Raw genomic sequence first — 11,140 nt, 5'->3', positions numbered from 1 at the left:
AATGATTTCTTAAGCAAAGAGATCTTGTGAACTGGTAATAGAGTCTATTGCTGTAAGCTTAGATAGGATGCGGAGAGTGCATCCTCGGGGGCAGAACCCGAAACTCAGTCCGGGTAGGCGAGGCACTTGGTTAGGTAAGTAATTTGTACTAATTACTTGCTGAAGCCTGTAACATGGTTATTTTCAGTTATATTTCCTTTGAGAAAAAGGATGTGAGGTTCTGGCTGTTCTGTCGGGACTGAATGTCTTATTTTATTTATGTATTCAATTATTTATTCATGCGCTCATTTTTATTCTAAATATTTCAAATTATATCCTACTGGGCCTTTCGCTCACGTTTTATGTTTTAAATGTTAAACCCCTCCCAGGAGATTCTAGGAGCGGTGCACAGTAGCTGGATATTTGCTACGGAGCAGCTGAGTTGTGCTGCTGTTGGAATCAAGTGAGGATCGTGAACATCCTCTTGGACAAATGTAAGGAATTTGAGAATTCTGTAAACTTATGTAATATTTGGATTTACTAGACTGTGGTTGATGTCTGTTGTAATGATTAATTACATGAGCATGTATGGACGATACTGTATGTCCTGTGGGGTGGAGCCCTGTGTGCCAGAGGCTCCTGGATTATGTAATTCATTTATATTTTAATGCAGTTAAGTGTGGGGCCCGGTCTGGGAATCTGCTTTATTAATCCCTAATCGAGCTCCACGTCACCCACCCCGTTTGGGGGGCGTGACAAGTACGGAGTAGCTAAGTGAGTTGCTACCACCGGATTTGGTGAGGATTGTGATTATCCTCCTTGTATACGAATGTAAGAATTTTTAAATTCTGTAAACTCTGATATTTAGATTTCTAGACTATGGTTGATGTCTGTAATGTTATTTACATGTTCATGTATGTACAATACTAAAGATCCTGTGGTTAGATCCTATGGGTGAAGCCCTAAATGGTGTTACAGGCGGAGTTATAAACTTCTTGTAGTCAGTAATTTAATTTCAGTGAAATGTGGGGCTCGTTTGGGAATTTTCTTAATATTTTATTCTTAATCGCGTTTAATGAGTTTTAGCCTCTTGAGATGTTCTTGTAATTTATTTTTGACAAAATAGTGGGACCCCTTTGGAGATTTCTTTAATATTTCACTGTTGGTTTTAATTATTAAATGTTTAACTCCTAATTGAGCCTCCACGTCACCGACCCCTGCCCCAGGGCGTGACAGAGTGGTATCAGAGCCTTAGGTTTAGGAACCTTAGGATTGTACATACATGTGTGACATCAGGAATCCACTAAACAGTCTAGTTTCTTTTCAGTTAAATGAGATGTTGTCACGTCGTAGGTCGGTTAACAACCCGGAACCACAGAATCAAGAATTCATGGATGCCATGTATGCTGCTTTACAAGGCATGGCCACTCAGCTCAGAATGAGTGACCAGCCGAGGATAGGAAGCAAAGTCACTTCCGTGAGTTTAGACGTGCACATATCCCCGCATTCAATAGTGAGGGAGGACCCTAGGAAGCGAAGTACTGGTTTGACTCCATAGTAAAACACCTAAACACTATGGGAGTACCGGAGGAATATTGGATAGAATTCGCGGTATATAAGATGGAGGGCCAAGCAAGAGACTGGTGGACGCAAGTAAGAAGAAGGCAAGATGTTGCGGGAATGACTTGGGAACAGTTTGAGGTTCTCTTTAATGAACAATACTTCCCTCAGAGCTATAAGGATCAGAAGGCAATAGAGTTTATGACCTTGCAACAGGGTGATATGTCGATAAGGGAATATGAGGGTAAGTTTAACAACTTGCCCCACTTTTGGGCCATCTCTAGTGGAGTCTGAGCATTTGAAATGCCTGAAATTTGGGAAAGGTCTTAAGAATTCTGTAAGAAAACCCTTGGTGGCTCTAAGGATCTAAAATTTTCCAGACTTGGTGGCTACTACTACAAGCATAGAGTAGGATAACTTAGCCTATCAGCAAAGCAAGGAAGCAGCGGGTCAAGTTTCTACTTCTGGTGGACCTTTTGTTTTAGGTGGGCCACAACGGAGCGATAAAAGAAACCATAATCAAGGGCCGGTCAGTGGAGACATGATCAGTGGTGGCAGTAGTTCATTTGGGAGTAACTAGAGTGCTTCTTATTGACCAAAATGCCATCATTGTGGGCAGATTGGTCACATTTGGAGGAACTGTCCTAATCGGAATTAGCCGCTGACTCAACAGTCCCAAAGTGAGGCTTCTTACGATCAAGGAAGACCGCCGCAGTTCATGCTACCCTACCATCCGCAGCTACCAATGCCAATGCCATACCTTCCTGTACCAACCTACCGTCCGCCTCAATATCCAGAGTTTTGACCTCAGGCGTCGAGACCAGTGTAGATACATCCACCGTAACAATATAGGCCAGGGACACAACGACCTAATATTGGTGATAAATAGAATGGGAAAGCACACGGAAAAGCTTACACCCTGACAGGAGGCAGTTCTGGAGGACAGGCCAGCAACATGGTGGTTGAGGGTATGATCCTAATCTCTCACTCCTTAGCACATGTATTGTTTGATACTGGTGCTACTCATTCTTTCGTATCAAGCTCTTTTGTACAAACTTTGAAACTGAAATCTGAGAGCTTGGAAACCCCGATGATGTTAAACTCCCCACTGGGATATGTGGAGGTAGCTAGTGTATGTAGATTGTGTGAAATCACGATTGGAGGTGAGCGATTGAGAGCTCACTTGATAATCCTTCTGATGAGTCTGTTTGATGTGGTACTCGAAATGGATTGCTAAGCAGGATACGGTGCGATTGTTTATTGCTATCGTAGAAGAGTAACCTTAATGACTAATTTCGGACCGGTGATCACCTATCAAGTGGATATAAACCCAGCCCTGGAAGAACGACTGTTGAGATACAACATTGGGGGATGGAGAACTTAGCATGCTTTTCCTTCCTTCTTGCACTAGAAGGTGAACCTGAGATAATTGGAGATAGTGTGGTAATTCCTATGGTGGATGAGTTCGCAGATGTATTTCTTGAAGAGTTACCCGGGTTACCGCCGGATCGGGAGATCAAATTCAGCATTGATTTGATATCAGGAACGACTCCAATTTCTATTCCTCTTTACCGAATGGCACCTGCCGAAATGAGAGAATTAAGGAAACAGCTCAGAGAGCTAGCGGAAAAAGGGTACATAAGGAACAATACTTCCCTTTAGGGTGCACCGGTGTTGTTTGTGAAGAAACACGGCAGATCTCTTTGATTGTGCATTGACTATCGTCAATTGAATAGAGTAACTGCGAAGAATAAATACCCGCTAGCGAGGATCGATGAGTTATTCGATCAGTTAGGTGGATCACAGTATTACTCTAAGATTAACTTGAGGTCAGGATATCATCAGCTTTAGATTAAGGAGGAAGACATTTTGAAAACTGCCTTTAAAACTCAGTATGGACATTTTGAGTTTCTGTTAATGCCTTTCGGGTTGACGATTGTCCCAGCTACATTCATGGATCTAATGAATCGGGTCTTTCGACCTTATTTAGATCAATTTATGATTGTCTTCATCGATGACATTCTAGTTTATTCGAAGACTTAGGAAGAACATGAGCACAATTTGAGAATCCTTCTTCAAACTCTTCGTGAACACCAGCTGTATGAGAAAAAGGAGAAGTGTGACTTCTGGCTGATAGAGGTGAAGTTCCTTGGCCATGTGATATCAGGACAAGGAATTTCTATAGATCCTTCCAAGATTGAGACTGTGCTACAATGGGAAAGGCCGAAGAACGTAGCATAGATTCAAAGTTTCCTCGGACTAGCAGGATACTATCGGCATTTCAGAAAGGACTTCTCGAGCATCACTGCATCGATGACTCGGTTGACCAGGAAAGAAGTTAGATTTGAATGGGACACTGAATACGAACATGCTTTTTCAGAATTGAAGACTAGACTGACAAGTGCACTAGTCTTGACGATACCCAATAGTGAGGAGCCTTATGAAGTATATTATGACGCCTCATGGAGTGGACTTGGCTATGTTTTGATGCAAGGTGGACGTGTGGTAGCCTATGCATCTCACCAATTGAAGCCACATGAATGGAATTACCCCACTCATGATTTGGAGCTAGCAGCGGTGATATTTGCTCTAAAGATATGGAGATGTTATCTCTATGGAGCATAGTTTCAGGTCTTCTCCGACCACAAGAGTCTGAAGTACTTGTTTACTCAGAAAGATCTGAACCTCAGGCAGGGGAGATAGGTGGAGTATATTGAAGATTATGATTTCACGCTGCAGTATCATTCAGGAAAAGCTAATGTGGTAGCTGATACACTTAACAGGAAGACTACATGAACTATAGCATCGTTCGCTTTGGAAGACTGGAAAAGGACTGAAGTAGTGAGCAACTATGATCTTCAGTACTACGAGGATTATGACCAGGCAATGGTATATAATCTGATCTCCACACCGGCTCTTGTGCAACAAGTTAAGCAGAATCAATGGCAGGATCCTCATCTCTAAGGAATTTGGATTCAAATCCAGAATGGAGAGTAACTTGAAGATTGGAGAATCCGAGAAGATGGAGCACTTTATTTTCATAACCGCCTTACCATTCCTACGGTGGACGAGATCAAGAAGATGATTCTGTATGAGGCTCATAAATCACGGTATGCTATTCATCCTAGAAGCACCAAGATGTACCAGGATATGAAGAGACAATACTAGTGGAGAGGTATGAAGAAAAACATTTGTGAGTATATCTTAGAATGTGTAACTTGTCTCTGGACCAAAGCTGAGCACCAGAAACCTGCAGGAGAGTAGCAGCCTCTACCTGTTCTGGGGTGGAAATGGGGACACATCACGATGGATTTTCTGCTGGGACTTCCAAGGACTGAGCAGAAGCATGATGCCATCTGGGTGGTGGCGAACAAGTTGACGAAATCTACGCATTTCACACCGTTCCGTGTGACGTACTCTCAGAAGATTCTGGCAGAGTTGTACCTGGAGCATATCGTCAAACTTGAAGAAGTGCCATTGTCTATTATGTTCGATCGCAATAAACGCTTTAATGCAAGGTGTTGAAAAAGTTTCCAGGAAGCCATGGGAACAAAATTGAATTTTAGCACAATTCATCCTCAGACTGATGGACAATTTAAAAAAGTTATCTAGATTCTGGAGGATATGCTTTGTGCTTGTATTCTGAATTTGGGTGGAAACTAGAAGAAATATCTTCTCCTTGCTGACTTTGCCTACAATAACAACTATCAGGCCAGTATCGGCATGACACCATTTGAAGCTCTTTATGGCCAACCTTGTAGATCACCTATTTGTTGGCTGGAACTAGAGGATTAACTTATGACTGGACCATAAGTTATTCAAGAGAATAATGAGAAGATAACTCTTATCCGGGCACGACTGTTAATTGCTCAAAGTCTTCAAAAGAGCGATGCTGACAGAAGGCGTAGGCCTTCAGAATTCCAGAAAGGCGACTTCATTTTGTTGAAGGTTTCCCCACGTAAATGAGTTGTTCATTTTGGTATAAAAGGGAAACTTGCGCTGAGGTACGTCGGGCTATTCCTGATCGTGCAACGAGTTGGTGTAGTGGCGTATCGTCTGGCTTTTCCGCCTGAGCTATCTCATGTGCATGACATGTTTCACATCTTGATGCTTTGCAAATGTCAACCTGATCTAGAAGCTGTAGTACAATGGTATGACGTTCCGATACAACATGACATGACATATGAGGAGGCACCGGTTCGGATTCTTGACCGGAAGATGAAGCATTTGCGTCATTGTGAGATTCCATTAGTGAAAGTATTATGGCAGTACCATGGAGTTGAGGAAGCAACATGGGAGCTTGAAACAACGATGCAAGAGCGGTATCCGCATCTGTTTGCATTTTGAGGTAAGTCTTAATTTTGAGGATGAAATTCCTTAAGGGGGTGGAGTTGTAACACCCTGAAGAATTAAATGGGATTAATTAAGGTAATTAAGATTTATTAGTGTGCCTAATCTGGTTTAATAAATTAATTATTGATTAGTAAATGTTTCTGACGAGTAAATTCAAATAATTCTAAGGTATTTAAATATTCTCAGTAATTATATTTTTACCCATAAGTGTGTGGGGGCACATTTTTTGGACTTCTTTTAAATGTTTGACACTTGTCTTTTCTTTTCTTTTTCCTTTTTTCTTTCCTTTTCCTTTTCCTTTCTTTCCTTCCCTGCTCGTGCAACTCTCTCTCTCTTCATTGTTTCTCACTCTCACTCTCTTTCTCTCCCGTTTCCGTCTCAAATCAACCGGATTTTGAACCAAAGAAGAATTTCAAGAAGTTTTCAACGTCAAGAGAAGGATTTAAGGTAAGATTTCTGAAAACCTCTCTTGAATCTCAAGTTTTTCAGATTTAAAAACTTAGTGTTAGGTAGAAATGGATTTTGAGTAAAACCATGGTAGAAATTAGAGATCTTAGGTTCTTTGGACTTGATTTAGTACTTAGAACCCGGATCTAGTGGTTTTCGTTTGAGATATTTTGATTTGGAACTGAAATTGCAGGTTTTTAGACTGGTTTGGTGAGTTTCCTCGCCCTGCTGTTCTTCACAGGTCGACCTGTGCGGTCGATCAGACCTGTCGACCTATACGATCGACCGGACTACACTAAGTCCACCAGTTGACCTATGCTGATAGAAGGCGTAGGCCTTTAGAATTCCAGGAAGGAAACTTCGTTCTGTTAAAGGTTTCCCCATGCAAATGAGTTGTATGTTTTGGTGCAAGAGGGAAACTTGTGCCAAGGTAGGTTGGACCATTCCCGATCGTGCAACAAGTTGGAGTTATGGCGTATCGTCTGGCTTTACCACCTGAGCTATCTCACATGCATGACGTGTTTCACGTCTCGATGCTTCACAAATGTCAACCTGATCCGGAAGCTGTAGTGCAATGGTATGACGTTCTGATACAACATGACGTGACATGCGAGGAGGCACCAGTCCAGATTCTCGATCGTAAGATTAAGAGTTTGCGACATCGTGAGATACCACTAGTAAAAGTTTTATGGCAGCACCATGGAGTTGAGGACGCAACATGGGAGCTTGAAACGATGATACAGGAGCGGTACCCGCATCTGTTTTCACTTTAAGGTAAGTCCTAATTTCGAGGACAAAATTCCTTAAGGGGGGTGGAGTTGTAACACCACGAAGAATTAAACGAACTTAATTAAGGAAATTGAGATTTGTTAGTGTGCCTAATTTGATTTCATAAATTAACTATTGATTAATAAATGTTTCTAATGAGTAAATTTAAATAATTCTAAGGTATTTAAATATTCTCAGTATTTACATTTTACCCAGAAGTGTGTATGGACACATTTCTGGACTGTCATTTTAAATGTTTGACACCTGTCTATTTTTCTTTTCTTTTCCTTTTTCTTTTTCTTTCTTTTCCTTCCTTTACTTTCCTTCCCAAGCACCCTCTCTCTCTCTCTCTCTCTCTCTCTTCTCACATGCATGACGTGTTTCACGTCTCGATGCTTCACAAATGTCAACCTGATCCGGAAGCTGTAGTGCAATGGTATGATGTTCCGATACAACATGACGTGACATGCGAGGAGGCACCAGTCCAAATTCTCGATCGTAAGATGAAGAGTTTGCGACATCGTGAGATACCACTAGTAAAAGTTTTATGGCAGCACCATGGAGTTGAGGACGCAACATGGGAGCTTGAAATGATGATACAGGAGCGGTACCCGCATTTGTTTTCACTTTAAGGTAAGTCCTAATTTCGAGGACAAAATTCCTTAAGGGGGTGGAGTTGTAACACCACGAAGAATTAAACGAACTTAATTAAGGAAATTGAGATTTGTTAGTGTGCCTAATTTTGTTTCATAAATTAACTATTGATTAATAAATGTTTCTAACGAGTAAATTTAAATAATTCTAAGGTATTTAAATATTCTCAGTATTTACATTTTACCTAGATTGTGTATGGACACATTTCTGGACTGTCATTTTAAATGTTTGACACCTGTCTATTTTTCTTTTCTTTTCCTTTTTCTTTTTCTTTCTTTTCCTTCCTTTACTTTCCTTCCCAAGCACCCTCTCTCTCTCTCTCTCTCTTCACTCTCGTTCTCACTCTGTCTTTCTCTCTCTCTTCCTTGCGAGCCTGATTTTAAAAGTGTTTTGGCCTTGCAAATGTTTTAAAGAAAAGGGGCTTGTTTGTGAAAGAAAAGTATTTAAAACCCATGGCTTGTTGTAGGTCATGGGACTCATGGCTTGTTGTAGGTCATGGGACTCATGGCTTGTTGTAGGTCATGGGACTCATGGCTTGTTGTAGGTCATGGGACTCATGGCTTGTTGTAGTTCATGAGATTATAATGAACGATTTCATAAAGTTTATTGAATGATTTCGTAAGATAAGAGATCTTGCGAATCGGTAAACAGGCTGATGGCCAAGATAGGATGTGGAGAGTACATCCTTGGGGGTAGAACCTGAAACCCGGCCCGGGGGTGATATGGCTTGTGCACCCGGTTGTGTAAGTAATTTATCATAGTATAAATTACTTGCTGATGCCTATAATACAGATATATTTTCAGATATATTTCCTTTGAGAAAAAGGATGTGAGGTTCCGGTTGTTGTGTTGGGACTGAATGTCATATTTTATTTACTTATTCATTTACTTATTTACTCGCTATTTTATTTACTCATTTATTTATAAAGTTATTTCAAATTATATCCTACTGGGCCTTTCGCTCATGTTTATTTTTCTATAAATATTAAACCCCTCCCAGGAAATTCTAGAAGTGGTGTGGAGTAGTTGAGCTAGATTGCTACCATCTTGAGTTGGAGAGGATTGTGTTCATCCTCCCTGTGCACGAATGTAAGAATTTGTAAACTCTGATATTTGGATTTCTAGACTGTGGTTGATATCTGTAATGTTTTATTTACATGTCATGTATGTACGATACTGAAAGATCCTGTGGATAGATCCTGTAATTTATTTTAATTAAGTGTGGGGCTCATTGGAAATTTCCTTTATTATCATGCGTTTAACCCCTAATCGAGCTCTATGTCACCGACCCCTGCCCCGGGGCGTGACAGAAAGTAAGGACTTTGATACAACTCAGCACCATCCTTTTTCGTATCTTAGGTTCTGTATCTACCTTTGGATAATATTCTAGTTCGTGGGGACTAGCTAGCAAGTTCATCCTCTTATCACTTTATCCATGGAGCTTTATTAGTCTGTTATTTGGGCTAGTAGTGATTGTAGTCCAAAACATGTGTATCTACTTGTTTTGAAGCTTTTAATGATTCATACTATTCAAGCTTGTCCTTTCACATATCTCTTGTACACGTCTTGCTCCTCTTTAAGGTGTGACATAAGGAGAGGTGCGAGATAAGAGAAATCAATCCATTCAAACATTTCCTATATTTCTCATTCTCAAGTTCTTGTGACCTCTGTAACGCCCTCTAGAATTAAACATGTTTAATTATGCTAAACTGTGGATTATTAGTGTGCCTAATTTGATTTTCACAATTAATCAACGGACTTTAAGTTATTTTCAGTATTTATAATTTCACCCCAAAGATTTTTGGAAACACACTTAAATTTTAATACATTTTCCTTTTTTCCATTTTTTCTTTTTCCTTTTCTTTTCTTTTTCTTTTTCTTTTTTTCTTTTCTTTTTTTTTCTTTTTCCCCCTTTCCTTCCTGTGCAGCCCAGCCCCCCCCATTCTCTTTCATTTTCTTTTTTTTTTCTTCTTTCTTCCCTGGCTCTCCCACGCACCAGCGCCCAACCCTCTCTCTCTCTCTCCATTTTCTTCCACCGCCGGCCACCTTCTTCTCCGGGCTTTCTCCCACCGGCGTTCTCTTATCCCTTATCTCAAGGCATGTATAAAAGATTATGGATTGTAAACTTAAATATTACTAGACTGTGGTTAATGTCATATTTACTCATGTTTATATTCATGTATGCTAAACATCTGTGGAATTCCTGACATGATACCAGGGATGTGGTTTTAAACTGGTTTGGTTAGAAATTCCACCACCGTTCTTGAAATTAAATTTCTCTTGAATGCAGGGGCTTGTTTGAAAATACCTGGATGTTTTGAATTTGAAAAAAAAAAATTATAATGTTCGCAACATTATTTGTTAATCACTCTCTTAAACAGGTTTAAGTTTCTAAATAAGCCTCCATGTCACTAACCCCAATTTAGGGGCGTGACAACCTCTTTGTTGGTCATTAGAGATTTTCTATCTCCACTCGATTATTATAGTCATTTTGTAGATTTATAATTGAAAACTAACGTGTCTCTGGCATATTTTCTCTAAATACTTAGGGGTAGGTTAGAGGTTCCTCTTTCTTCTTGCAAAAAGCTCGTCCGTGATAATAAATCATGGGGTGGATAGAATCTCTTAGTGTATGGAAATCATAATATTGATTCTATTTACTTGCACTTATTTTATGATCTAAAACATGCTATCATAGTACACCATAAGTGGTTGGTGATTTTGACCCCTTCTGGTAGGACATTATGGATCCTTCCGAGTCAAGTTTTATTGTAAGTACTAGTCTTAGATTATAAATCTAACGATCAGAATTTATATAATAGGATCGGTGGACGATCAAAGTGGTGAGGTTCCTGCTGACTCGAAGATTGTAACGTTAGCATAATACTTGTAAGTACCAGTAGTTTATTTATATCAATGACACGAACGAACCTATTCTTCCGTGTTGCACAAAATTGTGTATATTACATGCTCAATGAATGTTAGAATAAGAATGGTGTTTCTTGAATAATGTATGATGCTATGAATGTTTCAAGATGTATGATGCTATGAATGTTTTAAGATGTACGATCCTAAAAATGTACTTATGGACTTTAAGTAGTAGTAGAATTTCAATATGCGAAAAGTCCGGGTCAAAGTCAAAGTCAAGTCAACAAAAAGTCAAACATTCACAAAATGTCAAACTTCATCGGAAATGGATAGAAATGCATAACAAGATTAAAATTACTGTCATATTGAGAAAAGATGACAGTTAAATGACATATAAAGAGATGATGATAAAAGAAAAGAAGAAACTAATTATGTTTGTACCGGCCTCCACAGAGAGAGGTAATTTGAACGATAGCCTCCATAGAGAGAGGTACTAGCCTGGTACAAGCCT

The sequence above is a fragment of the Morus notabilis genome, unplaced genomic scaffold (assembly GCF_000414095.1).
Source record: "Morus notabilis unplaced genomic scaffold, ASM41409v2 Scaffold234, whole genome shotgun sequence".
NCBI classification, from domain to species: Eukaryota; Viridiplantae; Streptophyta; class Magnoliopsida; order Rosales; family Moraceae; genus Morus; species Morus notabilis.
This window is presented reverse-complemented; position numbering follows the sequence as displayed.